This window comes from Lissotriton helveticus, chromosome 3_2, assembly GCF_964261635.1.
Source record: "Lissotriton helveticus chromosome 3_2, aLisHel1.1, whole genome shotgun sequence".
NCBI classification, from domain to species: domain Eukaryota; kingdom Metazoa; phylum Chordata; class Amphibia; order Caudata; family Salamandridae; genus Lissotriton; species Lissotriton helveticus.
The window spans coordinates 284,314,707-284,329,303 of NC_136062.1; positions in this window are offsets into that span (position 1 = coordinate 284,314,707).

The following is a 14,597-nucleotide window of genomic DNA, read 5'->3' on the forward strand; positions in this document are numbered from 1 at the left end:
TCCACTTTGAATCAAACCTGTTCCTTTTTGGTACCCGATGAAGTTGATGAAGAAAAGGACATGCTTGGGTGAATTTTGGTTATATATATTGGTTGCCTCCTTTTGAATGATCTGGATTTTTTGTAAGAAATAAGATGGTAAAACCAGACATAAGGGCATTTTACAAAATCTAGCAGTGTTGGAAATTACCGTCTTTTGTGTGGTATTCCCCCAGATTTTTGTCTTGGCATTAGGACTCTGCAGACTTTACTCCTGCTAACCAGTGGTAAAGTAAATGTGTTTCCCCTCCCAAACCTGGTAAACATTTGTATACGCCTGATTTGTGCATTTAATTATAAATCCCTAGTATGTGGTACTACATGTACGCAGAGCCGGTAAATTTATTATTATGAGTGGGCCGCAGCACTTATCGTGCCACTCCCTAGAGCAGCACTGTAAAACATGCCTCAAGCCTGATAAAAAGTACCTTTCTGCCAGTGTCTGAGGTCTCATGCCTGATAATAGCCCTCGTGTGGAGTGATGTCTATTCTTCCCAGACCGTTGGCATAAGACCTGGGTGTGAGGAAGGATGTCCTTTTACTAAGCAGAATGGCTAGGGGATTATACTCAGCCCCTTCCTGACTTCAGAAGATCCCTAACCTGTCACTGGCAAATGGAACTCACACCTGGGCCAGCCGGCTCTTTGTTTCACCAGACATTGGGTCTCCAACAGGTTGATTGCAAGCTACCAGTCACTCGCTGTATCCCTCTTAGTAGCTCGCACTTCATTGCCTCTTAGCTGGTGTGAAAATATGCAGCTGCACTTTTGCAAAGGCAGCACATTGAAAAAATGTGCACCCACTTCTGGCAAGCTTACAGTGCAGAGTACTCTCTTCTGAAAATGTTCATTATTTCTTTTTCTATTTCTTTCTCTTACTCCTTTCTTTCTCTACTCCCGATCCCTGGATCTTTCTTTTTCATTTTCTTCTAGACTTTTTTTCCATCTCGATTCACATTTTCTCCCCCCTGCTTTTTCTCTTTTCTCATTCTTTCACTTTCTTCCTATGTCTTTTGTGACTTACTTCTTTCCTTCTGCCTTGCCGTTCTTTTTCTACCTTTCATGATATTATTTTTTATCTACTTTTTTCATTATTCTCCATTCTTCCTCTAGATGTATTTTTCTTTATTCCTCATTTCAGTTTCTTTTTACTTTCTGCTTTATTTTTTCCTGTTACTTTTCTTTTATCTTGCTCATTCAATCTTTCCTTACTTATTATTCTTTGTTTCATGTTGTTTATTTCTTCCTGTTTTCACTCCTTTTTTCTTTCTCTTTTTCTGCTGCTTTCTTTCTTATTACTTCTTTCCTGCTTCTTTCTTCCTTTCCTTGAATTCCCTTTTTCATTCTTTTTTCTTTTGTCCTTCCTTTTTATGATGCTTTTTTCTTTCTTCATATTTTTCCACTTCTTTCTTTTTCCACTTTCTTCATTTCTCTTTCTTCATTCTTTTTCTTTTTCTCTTTCTTTTTTATCTGCTCCTTTCCCTTTCTTCCTTTCTTTTTTGCTCTCGCCTTTTCTTTTGTGATATGCAACAAGGCTGTAATGCTCACTGAAGCACAACTGGGAGTACTTGAGTCATGGTGTTTAAGTTGTGTATCATTATGTTGGCCAATGGTTCAGGAAAGTTTTCAATGATCTACAGTAGCTCTCACTATAGAACTGGTTGGAGACCCCTGCACCAGACAGTCTGGAGCCAAACAGAGGGAAAAGGGAAGAATTGACCAGAACAAGATTTTGGGTGAGATGAAAGGGTGACTTCCACTTACAGGATGGCACTGGGTATAAAAGTGGCACCCTCAGAAGTTGAAATCAGAACACTTCTGGATCTGAGAATATTCAAAACAGGACTGCCCTATTGTCTGAAGAAGGAAGACTGTACCTCCTTGGCCGCAAAGGTCAGTTGGCTGACCTCCTGTTTGAGCTACAGGGGCACAATAAGCTTCCAGAGACCTCTCTTGCTTTCCTGCTTTCCAGCTGACCAGACCCAACTGGACCTGACCTGGTCCCCTCTACTGGCCTCTATGGAAGTGGGCCATGACCCCCCAAGTGCTGTCCCTAAATTCCCAGATCATTGGCTGGAGTCACAATGTACTCCTTCCCGACCAACTGAAGTTTCACTGGATCTGACACAGAGCGGCACAAGTCGATGCAGGGCTTCGCTTTGCAGTTCCTGATTGGTGGCTTCACTGAATCCAACTCAGAACTGTGCAGTACTCACACAACCAATCACTCATCCATAGAGCCAGTCACACATCCACTCACTCATACTGTTGCTCACAGACTCACTCAATCATCCATACAGAAATTCACACAGCCACTCATTCACCCATACAGGTACTCACAGACCCACACACTCGCTCATACACGCACAGCCCAGGGACCGACACATCCCAGGGGCTCAAATAATATATTGAAGGGGGCCATGGCAGACTCCTGGCCCTGGGGACCACCACCTCCTGGGACTAAACTAAAGACTAGAGTGGGGGCACACGGCCCATCTGCTAGAGCCAAAGATGGCCATGGGGACCGCCACCCCCCAGGGCTGGCTCCTGCTATGTCCAGGGTGAAAACCGCTGGGACATAGTTGTTTGCTGTGGCTTGAAGGGAGCTTTACTGTTACCACCAAGTCACAGCAAACGGTGCTCAAGCAGGCAAGAGCATTTTGCTCTCGCTTGCACCAAGCAGAGCACAATTGCTTTGACAGAGTGGGAGCTGCATGTTAGCAGCTGCCTCTTTGTCAAAGAAATGCCGGCTCCCGCAGGATCGGGGAGTTGGCAGGGACCGCAGGGTCCTCATCTGTACAAAGTGGGTGCCCTGGATGGGACCAGGACACCACAATACAGGCCTGACTGCGGGGGATGGGTCCCCGGGACTGAAAAAGGCAAGTGAGGGGCCACGCGGCACCTTCCCCTTTTTTTTTATAAGAAGCCGGGCAATGGGGAATGGGGTCTCTGGGAATAAATTTTTTTTTTTTTTTTTAAAAAGCTGGTCCTCCTATTATCTCCAGTACATCCCTCACAGCCTAATTGGTGAGAGGTCTTTGGAGGCCATGCCCACTTCCTTCACCATTCTGCCTCCTGATGCAATACTGGTTGGGGAATGAAGTCCCCTTGGCTCCAAAGGGTTCTTGGGACCAACAAGCCCCAAGAACCTGTGAGTTTGCTGAGAGGTCTTTGGAGCATGTACCCCCTTTCTATAACACTCTGCAAATGATTATCCTGGTGCACTACTGGTGGGAGGATGAAGTCCACTTGGCTGCTGAGGGTCATTGGGGGCCAACTACCCCTCCTGGTACCTCCAGTAATTTCCACAGAGAGCGATTGGTGTAAGCACTTCAGCAGCCACGCCCCCTTTCTCCACTACTCTGCAAACCCTCCTCCTGGTGCAACACTGGTTGGGGGATGAAGTCCTTTTGGATGCTGAGGGGTCTTGGGGGCCAAGAAGCCCTCCTATTACCTCCAGTAAGTCCCTTATAGCTGGATTCCTGAGAGACGGTCGGAGGCTCCAGCGCCTTTCTCCACCACTCTGCAAATACGACTAACAGTTAAAAAATATATAGAAATTCACTTAAAAAACAAAGGTTACATGGACATTTTATTTAGGAAATAGATTTTGAAAAACCTTAGAAATTCACTGAAAATACTAAAGGTTACCAGGACTTTATAGTTAGGAAATAGAATTAAAAGACCCTTAGAAATTTACTCAAAAACCAAAGGTTACTGGGATGTTATAGTTAGGCTCAGATTTCCCTCGTACAAAACCTGTGAAATTCAGCAGTTATAGTTACCTGAACCAACTATAACTTATGGCCCCGCAGTGCACTGCTTATGACTTCACATATTACATCAATCAATCAATCAATCAAACAATCAATCAGGGAATTGTGAAGCTCGCTACTCATCTGTGAAGATCTCAAGGCACTGGGGGGGAGGTTCAGCTCTAGGTCAGCTGTAGAGCCAGGTCTTGATGCTCTTCCTGAAGGTGTGCAGAGTAAGGGAGCGTCTGATGTTGACTGGGAATCATTCTAGGCTTTGGACGTGACGTAGGAGAAGGCTCTTCCACCCGCTATGGTTCTGTGGATGCGCGGGGTTTCTGCTAGGGCGAGGTCAGGAGAACGGAGGTTTCTTTTGGGCACATGTAAGAAGACTCTTTCGTTGTGGCATTTGGGTCCGGTGTTGTGGAGAGCTTTATAGGCGTGGGTGGGTAACTTGAAGGTTACTCTCTTCTTGATGGGGAGCAAATGGAGGCCTTACAGGTGTTGGGTGATGTACTCATGTTGTAGGATGCCAAGGACGAGCCTGCCCGCAGTGTTCAGAATGGTGTGGAATTCACGTAGCAGGGATTTGTTGATTCCAGCGTTGAGGGCATTTCCGTAGTAAAATCGGCTTGTTACAAGTGAGTGGGTGACAGCCTTTCTGGCTTCGGGGTGTACCATTTGAAGGTCTTGCAAAGGATGCAGAGGGTGTTGGAGCAGTTGGAGGCGACTGTGTTGATCTAGCAGGTCATGGTGAAGGAGGAGTTGAGTATGATGCCGAGGTTCCGGGCATGGTCCGTGGGAGCGGGGGGCTGCCAAGGGCAGTGGGCTACCAGGTGTTGTCCCAGGCTGAGTGGGTGGGTCCAAGCAACTTCTCTGAGTTGAGCTTCTGACAGCTGCTGCTCATCCAGGGTGTAATGTCTTTCATTAATTCCTTGAAGCTGAGTCTGGTGCCTTCGGGGGACCTTTGTGAGGGAGAGAATGAGCTGGGTGTCGTCGGCGTAGGATACTATGCTGAGTCCATGCTGTCTGACGATGGCGGCGAGGGGGGCCATGTAGATGTTGATGTTGAAGAGCGTGGGACGGAGCAATGATCCTTGGGGTATACCATGTTGATCTCTGTGGGTTCAGAGAGGAAATGCGGGAGTCTGATCCATTGGGTTCTGCCAGCGAGAAAGGAGCAGAGCCAGTCGAGGGCAGTTCCCTTTATGCGGCATTGTGGAGTCTGGCTGCGAGAGTGCAGTGGGAGACAGTGTTGAAGGCTGTGGAGAGGTCTAGTAGGATGAGGGTCGCGGTGTGGCCTTGGTTGAGGAGCATGTGATGTCATCTGTGGCGGTGAGGAGGGTGGTGTCTCTGCTGTGGTTACTACGGAATCCGGATTGGGAAGAGTCGAGGATGGCGTTCTTTTCAATGAAGTTTGTCAGCTGGGTGTTGACGATCTTCTTCGGCTGTGAAGGGAATGAGAGGGATGGGTTGGTAGTTTTTCAGATCCGTCAGTTCTGCAGAGGTTTTCTTGAGGAGTGGCTTGATTTCTGCATGTTTCCAGTCATCAGGGAAAGTGCCGGATTCGAAGGTGGCATTGATGGTGTGTCGTAGCTTGAGCGCTATGGCGGTTGCAGCTCTGTTGAAGATGTGTGGTGGGCAGGAGTCCGTGGGGGCTCCTGAGTAAGTGCTCTTCATGGTCGTGGAGGTATCTTCAATGGTGACCGGGATCTAGGCGGTGATGGTGGGTTGGCTGTCGTTGCAGGAAGAAAAGGTGGTTTCAGGAGACTGTTTGCTGAAGTTGTAGTAGAGGGCCTTGTTTTTCAGGTGGAAGTAGGAGCCAAGCATATTGCAAAAGTTCTGGGAGGGTGTGACGTCTGGGGCTTCGCTGGGTGGTTTGGTGAATTGCTGGATGATGTTGAAGAGTTCCTGCGAGTTGCTGGAGTTAGCGAGGATTTTGTTCCGGATGAAGGTCCTTTTGGTGCATCTTATGAGTTGGTGGTATTCAGTCACGGCATTCATGTAGGTACATCACTCATGACATGGTCCGTGACATCACTGATGACATCTCAAATTACATCATCCACAAAACCACTAACACCCCACCCACTCACATACCCATTCACTGATACATACCAGTACTCACATAACCACTTATTCCTCCACAGAGGCACTCATACACTCACTCACTGTATAGCCACTCACACAACCATTCACTCACCTATACAGCCACTCATACAACCAGTCACTCTCCCGTACAACCACTCACATAACCACACACTCGCCCATACAGCTACTCACATACCCACTCATTTACCTACACAGTCACTCACACACCCACTCATGTATCCATACAGCCTTTCAACAAATCCAGCCACTCACTCAACCACACATCCACTTACATACCCATTCTCGCATCCATACAAGCACTTACACATCTGCTCAGTCACCCATACAGCCATTCACACAGACACTTACTCTCCAATACGGCCACTCATACATCAGCTCACTTAACCAAACACTCACTCAAACAGCCACTCACTCATCTATAGAGCCACTTACACAGTCACTCACTCATACAACCATTTAGACTTCCACTCACTCACTCATACAGCCACTTACATACCCGCTCACTCACCAATACAGCCACTCACACAGCATCTCACTCACCCCTACAGCTACTTCCACACCCACTTATAAATCCATACAGCCACTTACACACCCATACACACAAGGATACAGTCACACAGCCATTCACATAATATATGCTAAAAGTAGTATCACTCAGTAGTAGTTCACCTTGTATACTAATTTAATGTTTGTGGCAGGTTACTATATGTTTAACCCCCATAAATTCCTAAAAACACTTACACTCACTTGATGATATCATCAGTGATGTCATTTGAGATGTTATGAGTGATGTCACTGACCATGTCATGAGCGATGTAATATGTGAGGTCGAAGCAGTGCATTGCAGGGGTGTAAGTTATAGTTAGCTCAGGTAACTATAACTGCTGAATATCACTGGTTTCGCACAAGGGAAATCTGAGCCTAACTTTAACATCCCTGTAAGCTTTGTTTTTTTCTATACACACACACACACACACACACATATAAAATTACATGTATAGCAGTCTTCGATAATTTATGCTTATCTGCCACCAAGGGCCTTGATCACCTGACCAACAGAGCTCAGTGCTATCCTAAATACAGTGCAAAGATACTAGACATAGAAAACGGACTGGGTAAATGTCAAAGTGGATGTCATCTTGGAATTCTAATTTCATTAAATGTCCACACTAATTCTTCAGAAGACCAAAAATCCATTACTAAAACATAAATCATTAACAAAATAGAAAGAAATATGCATATTAATTAACAAATGAAACCTAAATACCCAATATGATGGATAAATATTTACATTATTTACATTAATAATAATCCCTTCAGTATTTAACTTGCAATTTATACTTCAGATGACCCTGGCTAACTATTGAGGCCACCAACTGCTCCCTATAATCCTACCTAATGCCTCAAAGCTTGACATCTCCACGCTGTCCAACCTTAGCCAACCTCCACAGAAACCTGAAAGCCAAGCTGGGACACCTCAGGTTCAAAGCAATTATCCATTCATGGACAGCAGTACAAGCACCCAAGTCTGCTCACTGGAGGACTCAATAACAACTTAAGTACACTACCCCCTGTTGGACCACTCGCTGTACGAATCTTGAAAAGGCTTAGGTTGGAGGGTGCTCCAGGTCTGAGCGTAACCCAAAAGTATTACTTAGAAAAGATTCTTCATTTTGGGCCACCCATTTAACACCTCTGTTCAAATATGGATTCTTTACCACCTTTATTCCAGAATCTTGGTGTGGTAACATACTCCATCCAATATATTAATCAGGCACACAGTCCAACCCTAGAAATTATAGACTGATTGTGCATATTGAGGTGGAAGCAAATTTCTACACCTCTAAACTTCTAATAGATCTCGAGCTTTGGGTCAACACGGCAAAAATCATTCCAAAACCCCAGACCGGCTTCAGAGGAGGCATGAACAAATCTGCTGGCATTCACCCTTCTTCCAGAAAAGGCAAAAAAACCCTCTTTTCCTGCTTTGTCGACCTGAAGTCAGCCTTCAACAAGGTCCCAGGCGGATGCCTCTGGGAAAATATGACTCTGTGTGCCGTCCAAACCATTGAATGCAATCATTAATTTTTACACTGACACCTGGTTACAAATCAGGGTTGGCGTTAGCTGGAGAACTACCTACAAGTTTAACATTCAAATAGGTCTGAATCAGGGGTGTGTCTTGGCTTCTTGCCTACTTAACATATTGATAGTCATCTGAGCAAAGTGGTGAGCGACCCCCTAATCTTGCCCAGGAACAACTGCAAAGCCACCAATACGACAACAACATTGTTTTGTTTAGTCAAATGGTGATCAGCCCCCAAGGCCTCATCGATCATCTGGTAGAATACACTCAAGCACTGCTGTAATTAAACCAAAATAAAATTAAAGTGGTCTGCTTCTCAAATTCTTTTTCAAAAACAAACTCTTCTTTCACCTGGAAGGCATCCGGTCAATCCTCAAACTGGTCAAAACAAATAAGTATGTAGGAGTGCACATGGATTGCCACATAACCTTAAGAAAGCACCACTTTTCCTTTTTTTTTTGTTACAAGTTTTTATTGGCATTTTTGAACATTTAATACGCTCCCTCCTCCCCCCACCCCCCTCCATCCCCCCCAGAGACCAAGGACACGATACAGCTCTTAGTTAGACCAAATATTATTATATACATATTTTGAAACTTATAAAGCATGGAAGAGCATTCAAAATAAATAAATAAATAAATAACACTGAAAAACAGTTGGATATATTAGATCAAGGCTTGGCTTAAGCTCCCTCAAATATCTCATGCTACCCCCCTCACCATACCTTCAACGTCTAGTTCAACATCTAGCATCTAAGAGTTATCTTGTATCCACTGTAATACCGGTCCCCATACCAGCATACCACGTTTTCTTTTATTTAGACCTTTATTTTTATAAATGGCCACCTCAAGACTACATGTTGAAAGTAGTCTTGTCCTCCATTGCTTGAAGGCCGGTGGTTCTTGATCCAGCCAATAGGTGGCTATACAAAGCCTAAGAACCCCATAGCCACAAATATCAACCCTTGCATGTGTATGGGCCGCTAAAACTGTGTATAAAAGCCCAGGCCACAGAGATGCAGTTAGAGCACCTCGAGATGACACCCTGCTTGTCTGACCTGATGTGTTTTCCTTCGAAGAATAAATCAGTTTCCTGCTTTCCAATTTCCAGCGCCCGCCTCTTTATCTGATAACTACCGGATGAATTAGAGGCGACTAACACCAAGCAGTGCTTGAGGATATCTGGGGAAAATCTGCTTATTCATCATTTTTTTTTTTTGGTTAAAAGTTTTTATTGACATTTTTGAACATTTAATACGTTCCCTCCTCCCCCCACCCCCCCCAGAGACCAAGGTCACAATACATCTCTTAGTTAGCCCAAATATTATTACATACATATTTTGAAACTTGTAAAGCATGGAAGAGCATTCAAAATAAATAAATAAATAACACTGAAAAACAGTTGGATATATTAGATCAAGGCTTGGCTTAAGCTCCCTCAAATATCTCATGCTACCCCCTCACCATACCTTCAACGTCTAGTTCAACATCTAGCATCTAAGAGTTATCTTGTATCCACTGTAATACGGGTCCCCATACCAGCATACCACGTTTTCTTTTATTTAGCCCTTTATTTTTATAAATGGCTGTTAAATATTAGAATGCAATGTGAACATTACCGACGCCATCTTGTCCCACTTAGGCCTCTGCGAGCGCGTAACCGGCAGCCATGTTAGACACTGTGGCCATTTCGTAACATTGACGATCGCCTGCACGTCTCCCCGACCTCGTAATCATCCCCCACGCGCTGGCAGCCCCCAAGCACACATGCTAGAGTCAATAAGCATCCTCAGCGTGACCCTGCCCCGGAGCCACTTCCTGTGCCGAGCCCACATGCCCTTTCATCCCTTGCACACGAACAGGCCTTTCGATAGTCCCCTCCCCTGCACCTGGCTGATCGATCCAATCCCAGGCCATAACCAACCCCTGCGCATACAGTTTATTGCCCCCGTACAGTAGGATCTCGCCTCCCATCAAAGGGGCTGGAATTAATCAATGACACAACCCCATGAGATCTGAACGATTGCGCGTATTTCAGCTCCTGCCGGAATGCCCAGCTGCGCGATAGCAATCACCTACTGAGACCGGGGTGGGTACAGTACTGTTGATATGTGTGGGTACGGGCCCGAAGCGGGGATTCCAAAGATGGTTTACAAAACATTAAAGTAATGTCAGGAATGTGTTACACTGCAATAAAGAGATAAAACTGTGTATAAAAGGGCAGGCCACAGAGATGCAGTTAGAGCACCTCGAGACGACGCCCTGCTTGTCTGACCTGATGTGTTTCCTTCGAAGAATAAATCAGTTTCCTGCTTTCCAATTTCCAGCGCCCGCCTCTTTATTTGATAACTACCAAATGAATTAGAGGCGACTAATGCCAAGCAGTGCTTGAGGATATCTGGGGAAAATCTGCTTATTCATCAATTGGTGTCCCAACGCGGGGCCCATCAGCGACACGTGGGTCCAGTGAGAGAGGTCCTAACAACGGAGTGAACGACTGCAACGATCTGGAAGAGCTCCTGCCCGATAGACCCTCGTCTGGCAGCCGATCATCCGACCTTCACTGGTTCTGAACGGACCTCTCTCGAGTGACCTGCGGTCCTGACTTGGATCCCACAGGAGTGCCGCGGCAATAACGGAGAATAGAGGACGATCGGGCGCTGGAAGTGGAAGACGAGAAACAGTCCATACGGTCCGGGTAAGGTTGTGCAGCGCGACTGTTTTTGATTGATTAATTGATTGTTTGTTTGGAAAATACTAGTATTACCTATATTTATTGGTTTGTTTAGCCTTCGCTGCTACTCGACATATTGGTTCTCTTTGAGATATTCTCTGTTTGCAAACAACGAAGAATAGAAATATTCTGTCTAGTCTTTGCAGGTAGTGAAGGATAGGTAGTGCAGACCTTTGTCCACCATTATTTGTGATCTTCACTTGTCCGATATACATCATGCCTATCTTCTCCCCACTGATTGGAAATTGGTTCAACCCGGACCGTTTATTTGAGGTAGATCATCCAGCTCCACTGGAAGGCACCCCTAATAAGGACATGTATGTTAGATATGGACTAGTCGCCGTAGCCTACAGTAAACTATAGCATAAAAATACTAAGAAAGATCGAGTAAGTCAGTGGCCACTGATGGGATCTTTTGACCTCGCTAACATCGAAGCGCTAGAAATAGCCCTTCGCAAAAATAAAACCACGCCAACCATGCTTGATAGTCTCGGCATGTGGCGCAAAGAAGCAACGCAACGTAAGAAAAGAGACGAAGCAAAGATCGATAAAGAGCTACGAAAAGCAGCTCACTTAGCTGGTAGAAAGTTGGAAGAAGAAGTAAAGGAAAGGGAAAACGCTAGAAAAGAACGAGAATCAGAAACCTCAGGCCAATGCCCTGTTAGAACACCCTCAGCGGTTTACCCTGAGCTCCCATCAAAGCAAAGGATGGACGATGATTTACTCTTAGGTCCCCCAATCATCTACATGCCTCCTCCTTATGCCCCTACCCATCCCTTAGTACAGCACATAGAACCCCAGAACTTAACTGAATGTAGTGCCAGGGCCTCGGTACCCACGGCCTCCATGCCGGCCGAGCCTCTCGTACTAAACACCTTGTCAAAAGGCACCTCAGAAGGGATCGAAACCAAAGAGAAAGAACCGGTGAGAATTCCCCATTTAAGCAAAATCGAACGGGTCAGTATCGAGAAAATAGTTAAGACCTTAGTTGACAGGAAAGAAGCCGAAGAACATATCACAGACACGTGTAACTCTTACGCTGGCAATTACAAACGACATTTCGTCGTGTGTCTTTGTTATCACACCCTCACAGCGTACAAAGAAAAATACAAGGAAATAGGACCTGACCGACTCATGACTCTATATAGAAAAGTGGACACAGAGACGAGAGCGAATGTGACGTAGCAGAACTCTTCTCCTACACCCTAGAAGTCTTCCGCCACCTTATAGAACAAGGGCGAATAGTCAAGAGCGCCACACCTGTAATAACTGAACCCCTGATAGAGAGATTTGACAATATGATGCCCATAAAAGAAGCTGCCCCTTATTGGGTTCCCCCTAGAGGACAAAGAACTCACGACGACATAAATCACCAGGACACAAAAGGAAGATTAGTATACAACTGGGTATATCAGCGCTGGGATAGACAGGACATCCTGACGTTCCGCAAATCCTTGCCGGACTTGCGAAAGAATCCCACCGCATTCTATACGGAATTAGGTACCGCTTTAGGATCGACAATCATGACCCTTGCCAACATCGACTTATTCTTTGGGCTATGTCTGCCAGCTGACGTGTGGAAGCCAATCTGGAAAGTCAACCACACTGACCTGTTCGGGCATACCTGGGAACAACTCGACAATCTAGATAAGCAACGAAACCCTGGCCAGAAACCCCTGAAAGCCATACTAGACCTCCCAGATAAGATCGTACAAAAAGTAAAGACTCTAATCCCCGAGAAAAAGGTAGACTGGTCTATAGTAACAGCTTGCCACCAGAAACCCCAAGAAGATGTCTCCGAATACTTTTCCAGGTTCAAAACGGTGTTCTCCGATTACAGTTGACAGGACATGACCACTGCGACCGGACATCACTTGTTTGTACAGAATTACGTTAAAGGTCTGTTACCGGAAGTTTCGCAGAAATTACAAACCAGTGAAAGCAGTTGGGCTGCCTCAAAGCCCACGGCCATCCTCCAAATGGCTCAGTATTACGAGCACCAGAAGAATGAAAGCGACAGAGCTTCCGAAAGGAAAAAGAAGGATTTAAAGGAACGAGTTATGATAGCCCAATTACAAGGCGTGAGTATAGGGAAAGAACAATACAAGGAAGGTCATCAACAGAACACCCCTAGAACTCCACCGCCCAGAAGCAATGCACTCGCACCCTACGCTGGACGTAGAGATTTAGGCGAGAACCAATGTGCTTTTTGTAAAGAGTACAGGCATTGGAAGTCCCAATGTCCGGTCCTGTTAGAAATGAATAGGAACAAAGAGACAAGAGAACTAGCGAATGGACCGAGAAATAGAGGACGTGGACGAGGGTACACAAACAACACTAGTGACGAAAGGCCAAGTAGAACGAATACATTTGACCGTCCCCGACAGAATCAGTACCAGCAGTCTGACTGCGACAACACATACGACTATGCATAGGACTGCCAAGGGCAAGGGAGGGATCCAGTCGAGCTCTATGTTGACCAGCAAGGCCCTTGTGTTACCGCAAAGGTCCTAGGCACAAAGTCTCCATTTCTGGTAGACACGGGAGCAACACGTAGTGCATTATCCAAACGACTGATTCCAAGGGCACCCTTTTCTGGCTTACACGTGACATCAATAGGATTTGATGGTACGCCCTCCACCAACCCCTTGTCCAAACCGATCCCTTTTGATCTTGAAGACAATATCATTGACACAACATTTCTCCTCTCCTCCAATACCCCAGATGCCATTATGGGTCTTGACTTGCTGAAGTATTTTCGAGCAACTATTAGATGCTCGCCCGACGGAGTCCGAGTCATCCTATATGACAACCCCAGCCTACTCAGATCTTGCCCTCCACGACACATGTACCCCATTGTTGATGCAGACATATCCCTACTTGATACCTTACCATCGCACTTATGGGCGAAAGCTGACTCAGACGTAGGACGAATGATGATAGACCCAGTGCATGTGACTGTACGACAGGACGCGACCCTACTGAAAGTACCCCAGTACAAGATATCACCAGAAGGGGAGAAAGCACTAATTGAAATAATACAGTCGCTAGTAGACGCAGGAGTAGTAGAAGAAGTAGTTAGCAACATCTGCAACAGCCCAATTCTACAGATCATCAAAAGACAAGGAGAGGGAGATGAGAAAGCGTACCGCTTCATTATCGACCTATGAGAGGTCAACAAGATAGTTGTGCCACAGTACCCTGTAGTCTCTGACATCACAACCATCCTTATCCTGATCCCGTCTACTGCCACCACCTTCACAGTCATCGACCTCAAAAACGCCTTCTTCTCCATACCCATTCACCCAGACAGCCGCTACCTCTTCGGATTTACCCTAAGATCCCACTCGTATAGATTCTGTCGAGCACCCCAGGGTTATACCAAAAGCCTGAGTATCTATAGCCAAGCGGTCAAAAGACAGCTAGATGCAGTTCAGTTACCGTTCGGAGTGGTGTTGATACAGTATGTAGATGATATCCTTTTAGCAGCCGACACCACTCCACTTGCAGTCACAGCCACCATCCAGCTCCTACACTTCCTTGTAGAGAATGGTCACAAAGTTTCCTGGAAGAAGTTGCAGTTTTGTAAACCCCAAGTAACATATCTAGGACACCTCTTATCAAAGGAAAGAAGGAAACTCACACCTGACAGAATCCAGACTATCCTAGACACTCCCGTCCCTAAGAGCCAGAAGCAAGTCCGCTCTCTGGTAGGCCTCACCTCATTCTTCCGACAGTGGTTGCCGAACTTTAGTCTCATTGTTAAGCCCTTACTTTCCCTTCTAGCCAAAGATGTTCCCTTTCCCCTCCCTTGGACCCCTGAATGCCACACCGCGTTCAGAGAATTGCGAGACGCCCTTTATTCGGCACCCGTTCT